At 39.9% G+C, this 14,271-nt stretch overlaps 1 protein-coding gene across 5 annotated transcripts in view; it reads left to right on the top strand.

Annotated features, from left to right (window-relative positions):
• LOC138755796 (guanine nucleotide-binding protein G(s) subunit alpha) overlaps window positions 1-14,271 on the top strand; it is a 369,610-nt gene that overhangs the window by 234,588 nt on the left and 120,751 nt on the right. The gene's annotated exons all lie outside the window — the stretch shown is intronic.

The raw sequence follows: 14,271 nt of genomic DNA on the forward strand, positions 1-14,271 counted from the left end.
GAGTTGGAGCGAACAGAAGCCCTTGTCAGCAAACAGACTGCTTACCCAATCCCTTGTGTACTTTCCCAAATAAATCTCCCCCCACACCTCACTCCCCATAGAGTTCTTTTGTTTGTGTGTGCCAACCAGGTTCAGGAAAAATAACGAGTCACAGTTTATAAATAGAGCTCCTCTTGATGTGGATGGGTAGATTGTGGGCAAATACTGCTCGTATCTAAACAACCCTTCCAACCAAATCTTAGCATACAGGTCAAGCCGACGACATCATCTCAAGGAAAAACATAAAGCTGGAGAAACTCAGCTGGTCAAGCAGTGTCCTTTATATAGCAAAATTTAAAATACATGACCGATGTTTCGGGCTTGAGCCCTTCATCAAGGAATGGTAAAATGTCGGCGGGCGTCCAAAGTAAAGAGTAGAAGGGAGAGGGGTGGTCACAAAGGCAGGAGGTGATAGGTGGAGAAGGGAGGGAGGAGTCAGCAGTGATCATGGGGAGGAGAGATATAGGTAGAGGGAGGTGACGTGGAAAGGGGAAGGGAAGAAGGGAGGGGAAAGAGTGTGGTGCACTGAGGTACCAGCTGGCAAACACAAAACTCGAAAGACCGTACAACAGGCTTTATTCCAGTAAAAGTCTGAACACCAGTTCATGCTTTGGTGGCTCCCCAAGTGACTGGCTCAGAAGGGGCCAGCTCAGGTCTATATTCGGGTCGGCTGATTGACAGCCGGCCAGGAGGAGTCAGCCCCTTAGGTGGTCTTCCTGCAGGTACAGAGATCGCCCCCTGCAGTCGGCTGATGGTCATATCACCACAAAGAAGAGAGCAGGTTGGCAGAAACCGATGTTGATGCCATCTGGCTGGAGAGTGCCCAGGTGTTGTTCCTCCAATTTGCAGGAGGTCTTGATGGGATAGTACATAAGGCCCTGGGCAGACATGTGACATAGAACTGAAATGGTTGGCTACTGGGAGGTCCTTGTCACTGGTGCGGATGGAGCGGAGGTGCTGAGCACCAGAGTTTTGCTGTACATTGCAAGGATTATTTAGAATCCTTTTGTTAAGCGTTATTAGATTTGTGTTGATCTTGATTTGGAGAACATTTTTGAGCACAAATAATATTTTCAGCAAAAAAAATTATGCCAGCTCTGCCTGAACTGCTGCTACCGTTATTGGTGCGGACCCGCGGCGAGCAGGGAGAGGAGACGGTGCTTCTCCGCAGGGCTCTACCGTCCAGTCCACCTACCAGCAGCTCTGTAGAGGCTTTAATTGGCCTTTTAAAGGAGCTGATGGTGTTTTATTTTAAAATCTTGCAACCACGGGGCCTGGACTCAAAATGGCCTCGAGGGGGAGGGTTACAGACTCCAAAGAAGCAGAGGACTGGTGCAGGGCACCGGAAAAATGGGGAAAACGTCTCCTGTTTGAGGAAGAGAAGCAGAGGAGATGGCCCACGGGACGGTGACCATGGCAGCAGAACTGTGAGCGGTTCTGAGGCCGAAGAATAGAATGCGCAGGCAGCGAGCTGTTGGCGACTGGAGGCCAGCTGCCCACTCAGGCTGCAGGTGACTGTGGTCGAAAGATTCACACCTGCTGGAGACTGGCTCAAGCCTGGCTGAAGGGGTAGCAGGTCTCGGAACGGGGATGCGAGAGGATTCTGAGGGCAGGAAAGGCACGAGTGTATTGGCATGTGTACAACATCCAGATGCACCAGAATTCTTACCTGCCACAACCACGACCATAGTATGAATTAAACTACAAACCTGTGCCATGACCAAAAAAAAAAGACTAAAGATAGAAGGATCGATAATTATTCACAGTTGCAGTTTGTCAAAAGAAGACGTGGTTCGATAGTGCAGACAGATCTTCCGGTGATTCAAGGTTCCTTTTATTGTCACATAACGAGACATTAAAAATATAACATACATGATACGGTTAGACTTTTGCCTCCCATAAGAAGACAGGGAGTCGCCATGAGAATACATGGCTCCCTCTCCAGTACGAGAGAAAAAGAAGCAAAAGAGAGTCCTTTCAAAATTATTGAGGACCCCTTCCACCCCGCACGCAGCATCTTACAGCTGCTCCTGTCAGGGAAGAGATACAGGAGGATAAGAGCCAGCACCACCAGGCTGAGGAACAGCTTCTTCCCACAGGGAGTGAGAATGCTGAACGATCAAAGGAACTACTCACGGTCACCATCCCTTCAGAGACACTCAAGTGTCTGCAGATTTGTCTCTAGTGCTCCCGCAGCCACTACAGACGCACACACTCCCGTTCGATTCAGTGGCCACCCGAGCTCCTGATCCAAACTTCCAACTCAATCAAGAAGCCTTCATTGCCTTCAGGAGACCTTCTTTCCCTCAGCACCCTCTCGAAACCTAGCTCTGATACCTAGTTCCCACGATCCAGTAGTTTTAGGGTTAAGTTAGTTCAAGGTGGTTCAAGAGCCTGATAGCTGTTGGATAAAAACTGTTCTTGAACCTTGAGGTGCTAGACTCAAGGCTATCAGACCGAAGATAGCAGTGGGAAGAGGTTGTAATTTGGGTGATGGGGGTCCTTTATGAAGTTGGCTACCTTCTTGAGACACCACCTCCAATAGATGTCTTCAATGGATGGGAGGTCAGTGCTCATGATGGACCTGGCATCTTATCACTGCTTCCTGGACTCTAGAGGCAACATTTTGTTGATGTTTTAATCGTTATTTTAAAATAAAAGAGGAAGCCATATGAATACAATCCATTTTGTTTATCATAATCAGGAGATTTCATCCCATATCCAAAACATCTGTTATTGAACGTCCCAATGTGTTATCATACACTGGAAGCATCACAGCATGTGATGGGAGCTGTTCTGCTCAAGGGTGGCCCGGTTGGTATAGCAGTTAGCACAATGCCTTTACAGTCCCAGCAATCATAACCGGGGTTCATATCCCATGCTGTCTGAAAGGAGTTGGTACGTCCTCCCCATGTCTGCTTAGGTTTTCCCTGGGGGGCTCCAGTTTCCTCCCCCCATTCAAAACGTACCGGGGATGTAGGTTAATTAGATGTAAATTCGGTGGCCTGGACTCATGGCCAAAATGGCCTGTTACCATGCTGTATGTCTAAATTTATCATTTAAGATCAGAAGATTGTGAGTGCAGCTCAGAACATAACTCAAACTTCCTCCCCTCCATGGACTCCATCTCCCACTGTCCCCACTGCCTGGAAAAGGTAGCTAACTTATGGAAGGACCTATCACACCCTGTATACTCTTCTCCCTCCCAAACCAATACCATTTGTTCCCCACTATCATTGGGCTCCTCAGTAGACCTTGCTACTCTAATGCTAGCCTTGCTTGGTTCCAATTCTTGGGTGTACAAAATTGAGGGGTATGGACAGAGTAAATGCAAGTAGACTTTTTTCCACTGAGGGTGGGTGAGACAAGAACTAAAGGACATTTGATTTAGGGTGAAAAATGAAATGCTTAAAAGGAACAAGTTCTTCACTCAAGAGGCCTGTGGCAATGTGGGACATGCTGCCAGCAGAGTTGGTGAATGCAGGCTCGATTTTGACCTTTAAGAGAAGATTGAATAGAGACAGGGAAGGGAGGGGTATCAAAGTTGAAAGGTCAAATTTATTGTCAAAAGACATACATGACATCACGTACAACCCTGAGATTCTTTTTGTAGGACTATGGTTCGGTTGTAGGTCAATAGGACTGGGAAGAATAATAGTTTGGGTCAGACTAGATCGGCCAAAGAGCCTGTTTCTGAGCTGCACTGTTCTAAGATTCTCTTTGATCCTTCTATTAATTGTAATTCTATGCTCTGTAAATTGTGCTCCCTCCAAGGATGTATGAATGTTAGAGATAAACTGTTAGACTGCTTCTCACCGAACTCAGCATGTATGTTCTGGTGACATATCAAGAGATAGGCATCCTTTCTTTTCTCTGGTCAAGAATCCTGGAGCCTCCTCCTCAGCACCGTGAGAATGTCTTCATGAGCGCTCACCTTTGGGAGGGAGGAAATTTAAGTAAGCAGTCACAATCAAGCCTTGCCTCAGCAATCAATGGGATCATGGCCAACCCTGAGCCACAATCCCCTACCCCCATCTACTCCCCCTGTTCCCTGATCCCCGAAGTGTTGGTATAAATCCAACAAGTAAGTATTCTCCGAGGCAGTAGATGGTTGCCAAGGAAAATTCAGGATCTACAGTTAAAGGCCACATCCTTTGAATAAAGAAAAAAAATCTCAGTGGTCTGTGCAAGGAATTTTTTTTTGCCTGATCTTCATCCTAAATAGCCTCTCCCTCTCCTGAAAGTCGCTCCCCAAGCTTGAGGCTCCCCAACTTGGGAGCACAGCTTCTTGGCATTTCTCCTGTGTCTGAAAGGGTTTGCAAACGTTTTCAGCTCTGACAGTTTTGACAGCTGGTCTGGCTAAGACCATGAGGTTGATTCCAGGTTGGAATGAGAAAAGAATGAGTTGTCTGGGACTGTACTTGCTGGAATTTAGAAGAATGAGAGGGGATCTTATAGAAACATATGAAATTATGAATGTTGATAAGACTGAGGTGTTTCCATTGGTGGGAGAGACTAGAATTAAGGAACAGAGCCTCAAGATTTAGGGTAGTAGATTTAGGATGGATAGGAGAAGCATGTGGAAGAGGCAGGGAGAAAAGGGATAGGAAAAGAGAGAGACATTGAGGTGCGGCGATAATGGAAATTGGTAAAGTCAGTGTTTATGTCGTCTGGTTGGAGAGCCCAGTCAGAAGATAAGGTGTTACGGGTGGCCTCAGTTTGGCAGTCATGAGGCCATAGATGGACATGTCAATGTGGGAATGGGGTTTGCAATTGAAATGCATGGCCACTAGGAGGTCCTTGCTGTTTCAGCGAACAGAGCAAAGGTGCTTGTTACAACCTAGACCAGCAGCAATAAAAATTCACCAAGACAATGGTATCTTCAAAACAATATTTTTTTATTAATAACTGTTAATAATATAAAATCTTACTTGACTCTAAACATAACTCCTAACTATGTGCAAAGGTGCGCGTGTGTGTGTGTGTGTGTGTGTGTGTGTGTGTGTGTGTGCAGATCCCAATCCATTGCAGTTCAGGCACGATTCTGAAAAGTCATTTTCAAAGTTCAGTCTTATAAATCTTTTTTGTTGAAACTCAGAATCTTTAAACTGTTGTTCAAAAGTAATTATGGAGTGGATGAAGTACCAAGTCATCAGACTTCTCAAAACTCATGAATTCTTTTAGAGTTGCTTTCAGAGAAATATTTTTTCATACGAATGATTTTTTTACATTTCCCATCTCTTGCATGGAGGTTATGGAACTTGGGATTACCATAATTATTTCACAAACCCAGGCAAGGGTTTTAGATGAAATGACCTTTACAAAGGCCACAATGCTCTCTCTTAACAAAGAGAGGCAGTCGAAGTGGCCATCTTTTCCGAAGCCACTTTGATCCTGTGTTCCTCCCTTGATAAGAAGAACACAATAGCAGTCCTTTCTCACTGAGTGTTACTGGATTTCTGATTTCAAATGAAACTGGTTCATCATATTAAAGATGTTTTCTTGAAGTGTCGTAATCACATGGCATGACATCACTACCGGCTCTGTTTGAAGTTTAATTTCTCCAGAAATCACTTCATGAAGCAAATAGTTTTCTGCTTGACCAGGTGCCTTCAGTATTTCTAAGGAACAATCAACTCTAGTTTTATGGCTCTGTTTACAGCTGGACAGAGCAGACATAGAGTCTATATAAGTGTCTTTGTGTGTGTTTCCTTGTTTCCAACCCACAAGGTACCTCTCTAAAATATAATATTTCTGAACAAAATAATCTCCACTCTGCAGATTCACAAGTGATATTCACAGTTCTAACAAAGGTGGTTGCCCGAAATACCATAAAATCCCCGTTGTCCAGAATTTAAGCAACCAGAAAACAAAATAAATAGGTAAAAAATATGGTTTAAAATTGGCACCCCTTCCAGTTATTTCACCAATCACTCAACGCGCAACCTCAGGCAATTGGCAAATATACATACCCAGTATCTACCAATTCCCAAAGGTGCCAGATACCAGGGATTTTACCGATGTCACATTCAATGCTGCCTGAGTGTTTCCAATAATTTTGTTTCTGATTTCCAGCATCTTCAGATTTTTGCTTCAGTTAAGAACTAGAATGGGTTATTACTCCTGGGGAGAGAGGTCTGGCAGCACACAGAATCAGGTGAAAAATCTCGAGATCTACTGAGAGCAGCCATCCCAGGTGTCTGCAATCCTGAATGGATCGAGAAGGTGAAAGATGGAATTATTTTTGGAATCTATGTGGAATTAGTCTGAGCCAGATGGAAAGGAAAGAGAAAAATTAGTTTAGAGTCCTTAGCCTCTGTTTTGCAATGACTAGGCTTGGCTTGGACCCCCAACAGCATTAAGCAGGGTGCCAGAATTCCCATGAAGAGTTTACACTTGGATGAGGTTCACCAGCAATTGTAATTGTTCCCCCCCCTGTGAATTATGCCCCCAGGATTAGAAGGCAGAGCAAATTTATACAAGTTGCCACTTATATAGTTTCAAGCACAGATTGGACAAACGGGAAACAGGATTCGCTAAATCCATTGTCACTGTAAAGTGGTTTGGAAGAGGTAGTGAATGTTTCAGTTTAGCATAGCTTAAGTTTAAACTTATGTGTCATGTTATATTTGGTACAGTGAGCAGTCAAACAGGTTATGTCTGACATATATACAGCCATATGGAACAGAAGAACAAGACTATAGAGTGTAGAATTATAACAGAAGATAACATCAATTTGTACCGAGCAAAGGCAACATAGTAACACTATTCTGGGGTTCATTCAGGAGCCTGATGGCTGCAGGAAAGAAACTACATAGAACCTTAAGTAACCCTTCAGCCTTCGATGTTGTGTCGATCCATATGTTCCTTAAAAAATGTACTAAACCCTTCCTATCCCATTACCCTCTATTTTTCTTCCATCCACATGCCTTTGAGTCTCTTAAATGCCGTTAATGTTTCAGCCTCCACCATCATCTCTGGCAAGGCATTCCAGGTACCCACAGCTCTGCATTTAAAAAAAAACATACCCCTAATGACTCCCCTAAACTCCCCTTCCTTCAGTTTGTACATGTGTCCTCTGGTGTTTGCCTCTCATAATCTTGTAGACCTCTATCAAGTCATCTCTAATCCTTCTACACTCCAAAGAGAACCTTGCCTCAAAAGATTTATTTTCCAATCCGGGTAACATCCTGGTAAATCTCCTCTGCATCCTCTTCATAGCTTACAAATCCTTCCAATAATGAGGTGACCAGAATTGAATACAATACTCTGAGTATCGATACAACAGACTTGTAGAGTTGAAATATGACCTCTTGACTCCTGAACTCAATCATTAATGAATCCCAGTAATCCATAGGGCCTCTTAACTATCCTATCAACCTGTGCAGCAATGGGAGGAATCATGTGATGGAGTAGTGGCCGGTAGGGGAACTCCAGCCCTCTCCAGAAAAGTTTAAAAAAGATAGAGAAAAAACAAAGGCACAAACATAAAAACCATAACAAAGTGAAAGTAAAAGTGTGGAGAAAATGGCAGCGAAGAAAGAAAAACCAAAAACAACGGGAAGAAAAGAAGAAGGAAAGACGTCGGAAGAAGAAGATGAAGGCCTTACCTGTACGAGGAGGCCCGCTGTGGAGAGAGAAGCCCACTCCCTGAGGTCAGTCGAAACCCTGAACTTGGGATTACAAAAATGGCTCACAGAGCCAAACAAAAGTGCGCAACCGCGCATGCGCGAGGTTTCGCGTATGCGTGATGCGCAAGACAAAAATAACTCTGACGGGAGGGAGACCAGCTGAGGAGTAAATCTCCACAGCTGAAACAGACAACTACAACACAACAGCAAGAGGAAAACATAGAAAATAACGAGAACAAGAAGAAAGAGAATAAAAATAAGAAATCAAAGAAACAACAGATGACCAACCCAGAGAAAGAAGACCAACACCAAGACACTTTTAATAAAAATAAGAAGACCAAAAATACCAAACAAAATAAAACAAACAACCCAACAAGAACACCAGAAGAGACAGAGGTAAAGGACACAGATCCTGGAGTGGAGTCAGAAGAAGAGGAGGAAGAACACAGAGAAATGGAAGATGAAGGGAAGGGCAAGTACATGGATATTTTTTTTTAAAGAATATATGGGAACAGTAAAAGAATGGCAGACACAAGAATTCAGTGAGATAAAAAGAAGAATAAAAAGTACAGAAGAAAAAGTGAATAGATTAGAGATGATCATGACAGATATAGGAAAAAGAGTAGACAAGGTGGAAGAACGAGAAACAGCCGTAGAAATGGAAGTAGATGACTTAAAAAAGAAATTAGAAGAATCTGATAAAAAAGTTAAAGAGACACAAGAGCTGTTAGCTCAGAAGATAGATATAATGGAAAATTATAATAGAAGAAACAATATAAAGATAGTGGGCCTTAAGGAAGATGAAGAAGGCAAAAATATGAAAGAATTTATAAAGAATGGATCCCCAGGGTCCTAGGAAGACCAGAATTACAGGAAGAAATGGAAATAGAAAGGGCACACAGAACATTAGCCCCTAAACCACAACCACAACAAAAACCAAGATCCATTCTAGTAAAATTCCTAAGATATACAACAAGAGAAAATATATTGGAGAAGGCAATGAATAAAATAAGAGAAGACAAAAAACCACTGGAATACAAGGGTCAAAAAAATTTTTTCTATCCAGATATAAGTTTTGAACTCCTGAAGAAGAGGAAGGAGTTCAATGGAGCAAAAACGACCCTATGGAAAAAAGGTTATAAATTTTTGTTAAAATACCCAGCGGTACTTAAAATAGTTATTCCAGGGCAGAAAACAGACTATTCTCGGATCCGGAAGAAGCACGAAAATTTGCAGAACAACTACAAAACAGACAGAGAGATGAAGACATGTAACAAGAACAAAAATAACAACAAACTATATGTATGTGTGTATGTAGGTATATAAAATATATATATGTATATGTGTGTATGTATATATGTGTGTATATATAAAAAATGGAGTATAGGTAAGAACTAAGAAGGGAAAGAAAGGAAGTAAGGAGGGAATTAAGAGAGTGACCTTTGTTATATATGAAGATTAAAATCTTTTCTGGGGCAGCTGGCTGAGGAAGAATTACAGTCACTGCGAAATCAGTTGACACTTGCAAGCGGATTCGCAAATCCAAATGGAGAGGGGAAATGTAGTTGCCCGACAAGGGACAAAGGGCAACTCAGAAAGGGGAGGGACTATTGGGATTAAAGGAATTTTAGATATGAGAATAGTGGAAATATTTTATGTTTTAGAAATGTTGTCTTATAATGTGTTCAAAAAAAGAAAGCAGAAATGGATAAGATGGGAAGGTGATGATGGAGAAACGGAAAGGGAAGATAAACAAAGTATGAAATGGCCATGTTGAACTATATGACTTTAAATATTAACAGAATGCATAACTAAATCAAAATTTACTGAAGAAAGAAAAAATTGATACAGCATTCATACAAGAAACACATCTAACTGAAGTGGAACACAAAGAAATTAAAGAGAGATTGGATAGGACATGTAACTGCAGCATCATATAATTCAAACGCCAGAGGAGTAGCTATATTAATCAATAAAAATGTACCAATCAAAATAGAAGAGGAAATAATAGATCCAGCAGGGAGGTATGTAATGATAAAATGTCAGATATATTCAGAATTTTGGAATTTACTCAATGTATATTCACCTAATGAAGAAGATCAAAAATTTATGCAAGATATCTTTTTGAAGTTAGCAGATACGCAAGAGAACATTTTAACCTTAATTTTGACTCAAACATGGATAAAACTGGAAAAAAAAACAACAGAAAGAACAAAATAACCAAATTTATAATTAAATCGATGCAAGAAATGCAACTTTTGGATATATAGAGGAAACAACACCCAAAGGAAAAGGAATATTCATACTATTCGAGTAGACATAAAACATACTCAAGGATAGACCTATTCCTGTTATCAGCCCACATTCAAGGGAGAGTTAGGAAAATGGAATATAAAGCTAGACTATTATCGGACCACTCACCCCTGTTATTGGCAATAGAGCTAGAGGACATCCCACCAAGAATGTATAGATGGAGATTAAACCCCATGCTACTTAAAAGACAAGATTTTAGAGAATTCATTGAACGACAAATTAAAATGTTCTTTGAAATAAATACGGAATCAGTGAAAGATAAGTTTATACTATGGGACGCAATGAAAGCGTTCATCAGAGGGCAAATAATAAGTTATGTAACTAAGATGAAGAAGGACTACAATCAGGAAACAGAGCAGTTGGAAAGGGAAATAACAAATATAGAAAAAGAATTAGCAATAAAGGAAGATACAACTAAAAGAAGAGAATTGGCAGTTAAAAAAATAAAATATGAAACACTACAAACATGTAAGGTGGAGAAGAACATAATGAAGACAAAACAGAAATATTATGAACTAGGAGAAAAAAAACACAAAATTCTAGCGTGGCAGCTTAAGACAGAACAAACTAAAAGAATGTTATTGGCATTAAAGAAAAAGGACAAACAAATTACATATAATCCAACGGAGATCAATGAAAACTTCAAGGAATTCTACGAGCAATTATATCAAACTGAAAATGAAGGGAAAGAAGAGAAAATAGATGAATTTCTAACTAAAATTGAACTACCAAAATTACTAACAGAGGAGCAAAATAAATTAATAAAACCATTTGAAATAGAAGAATTAAAGGAGATATTAAAAAAACTATCGAACAATAATACACCAGGAGAGGATGGATTCCCAATAGAATTCTATAAAACATTTAAAGATGTATTAATTCCTCCCCTCCTGGAAGTAATCAACCAGATTGACAAAACACAAAGCTTACCAGATTCATGCAAAACAGCAATAATTACAGTAATACCAAAGACAGGGAAAGATCCACTAACACCAGCGTCATATAGACCAATATCTTTACTTAACACAGATTATAAGATAATAGCTAAACTATTAGCAAACAGATTGGCCGACTATGTACCAAAAATAGTAAATCTAGACCAAACTGGATTTATTTAAAAAAGACGAACAACAGACAATATCTGTAAATTTATTAACTTAATTCATGCAGTAGAAGGAAATAAAACTCCAACAGTAGCAGTTGCTTTAGACGCAAAGAAGGCCTTTGACAGAGTAGAATGGAATTATTTATTCAAAGTACTACAAAAATTCAGCCTACCAGAGAAATATATTAATTGGATTAAAGGGGCCATTGGTGAAAGTGACAGTAAATGGATATATATCAAAACAATTTAACTTAAGCAGATCAACAAGACAGGGATGTCCACTATCTCCCTCACTGTTCGCGTTAGCTATAGAACCACTAGCAGAACTGGTAAGAACAGAAAATAAAATAAAAGGGATAAAAATAAAAGAGAAGGAATATAAAATCAGTCTATTTGCAGATGACGTTATAATATACTTAACAGAACCAGAAATAACAATAAAAGAATTACATAGGAAATTGAAGGAATATGGAGAAGTATCAGGGTACAAGATCAACGCAAATAAAAGTGAAGCAATGCCAATGAATAATGCGGATTTCACGAAGTTTAAGAAAGAATCGCCATTTAGATGGCAAACACAAGCAATGCGATACCTAGGTAGACAACTAAATAAAAACCTCGGCCATCTATATAAACTCAATTACCATCCATTAATGAAAAAATTACAAGACGACTTAGACCATTGGAAAGACTTACCACTAACACTGATAGGAAGGATAAACTGTATTAAAATGAATATTTTCCCAAGGATACAATACCTCTTTCAGTCATTACCAATACACCTAACAGAGAAATTCTTTAAGGAGTTAAAGAAAATAATAAGGAAATTCTTATGGAAAGGGGGGTAACCGAGGATAGCACTAGATAAATTAACAGAATGGTACAAACAAGGAGGCTTACAACTACCAAACTTGAAGAATTATTATAGAGCTGCACAAATAAGATACCTATCAGATTTTTATCAAACAAGGGAAAAACCAGATTGGACCAGATTAGAACTAGATAAAATAGGGGAGAAGGTACCTGGACATATACTGTATAAATGGGATGAAAAATTGGTGCAACGTAGGAATTTACCGGTATTGCATAATCTGCTCAACATTTGGAAGAAGATTCATGTAGAAAGGAATAAAACAAATTACCAACTACCAAAACTAATATTGACGCAAAATCAGCTAATCCCTTTCACAATAGATAACCTTTCCTTTAGAGAATGGGAGAGAAAAGGGATCAAAAGAATAGAAAATTGTTTTTCGGGAAATAAATTATTATCCTTTGAACAAATGAAGGATAAATATAATACAACTCACGATACAATGTTTGCATATTACCAACTGAAATCCTTCTTGAAGGACAAATTGGGAAACAGTCTGAGGTTACCAGAAGGAAGCAATTTTGAATATGTGATTACAGACACAATGATAATTAAAAAATTTGTAACAAACATGTACATCAAACTGCAAGAAAATGAGAACGAGGAAACAAACGGTAAACCTAAACAAAAATGGGAAGAAGATCTAAACATAAAGATAAAGAATGAAACATGGGAGAAGCTATGCTCCGGAACTATGAGAAATACAATAAACACGAGGTTACGCATGATACAATATAACTGGATACACAGGCTATACATCACACCTCAAAAGTTAAATAAATGGGACCCAACAGTATCAGACAGATGTTTTCGCTGTAAAAAGGAAACGGGAACAACAATTCATGCAATTTGGACATGTGAGAAAGTGGAAAAAATTTGGGAAGATCTAAACCAGATATTAAATAAAATCACAAAAAGCAATATACCAAAAAACCCAGAGATCTTCCTCCTAAGTAACATAAGAAACAAAGAATTTGGACTCAATTTGGATGGAGCACAAAAAAGATTTGTTATGATAGCCCTAGCTGTAGCAAAAAAATGTATTATGTCAACCTGGAAATCAGAAGAGAGCCTGAGAATACAGTAATGGTACATAGAAATGAATAAATGTATTCCATTAGAAAAAATAACATATAATTTAAGAAATAACATTACAATATTCGAACAAATATGGGAGCCGCACATGGAACACAACAGAGAAATCCTACCGTGGACCTCCACCACTTAAAATGACAGAAGGAAAAGAACTGACTCAGTAAAATTTCTTGTTTATTTTTATTAAGTGACAACATTGTTTAACGGGTTTAAAGTATCTTATAGATTGAACTTTAAATAAATGGGGAAGGGGGTGAGGGAGGGAGGGAAGGGAGGGAGGAAAAAGGGGGAGAAAATGACACTATATATTTAAGAAGAAAAGTGTCTGTATGTATCTCGGTCAATATGGTTTATAGTGTGAAAAATAAAAATAAAAATTTAAAAAACCTGTGCGGCAACCTCGATGGATGTATGAATTTTGATCCCAAGATCCCTCTGTTTATCCACACTCTTAAGTAACTGACAGTTAACCCTGTACTCAGCCTTCTGGAACATTCTTGCAGAATGGATCACCTCACACTTATCCAGATTAAACTCCATTTCCCACTTCTCTGCACCCTGTCTATATCCTTTCATAACCTTCGACAACCTTCAGCTCCATCCACAACTCCTCCAATCTTCGTATCATCTGCAAACCTACTGACCCATCCTCTGCCTCTTCATCCAGGTCATTTTAAAAAAATCACAAAGAGCAGGGATCCCAGAATAGATCCTTGAGGAACCCCACTAGTCACTAATCTCCAGGCAGAATACTTCCACTACTACTCTCTGCTTTCTTCCTGCAAGCCAAGTTTTTATCCACACAGCCATGGTGATCCCATGACTCATGACTTTCTGAACTAGTCTCTCATGTCTCCCTTGTCAAATGCTTTGCTAAAATCCATATAGGCCACATCTACCACCCTATCCTCATCAATATCTTTTGTTACCACCTCAAAAACTCAATTAGGCTCATGAGGCCTGACCTTCCCTTCACAAAGTCCTGCTGACTATCCTTGTGTAGACGGTACTTCTCCAAATGCTCATAGATCCTATCCTTAAGAATCTGCTCTCAATAGTTTGCACACCACTGACCTAAGACTCTAATTCCCGTGATTCTCCCCATTATCTTTTTAAACAAAGGGACAACATTTGCCATTCTCCAATCCTCTGACGCCTTCCCTGTGGCCAAAGAGGATTCAGAGATTATACCTACTGCCCCAGCTATCTCTTCC

This window comes from Narcine bancroftii, chromosome 2 (genome assembly GCF_036971445.1).
Source record: "Narcine bancroftii isolate sNarBan1 chromosome 2, sNarBan1.hap1, whole genome shotgun sequence".
NCBI classification, from domain to species: domain Eukaryota; kingdom Metazoa; phylum Chordata; class Chondrichthyes; order Torpediniformes; family Narcinidae; genus Narcine; species Narcine bancroftii.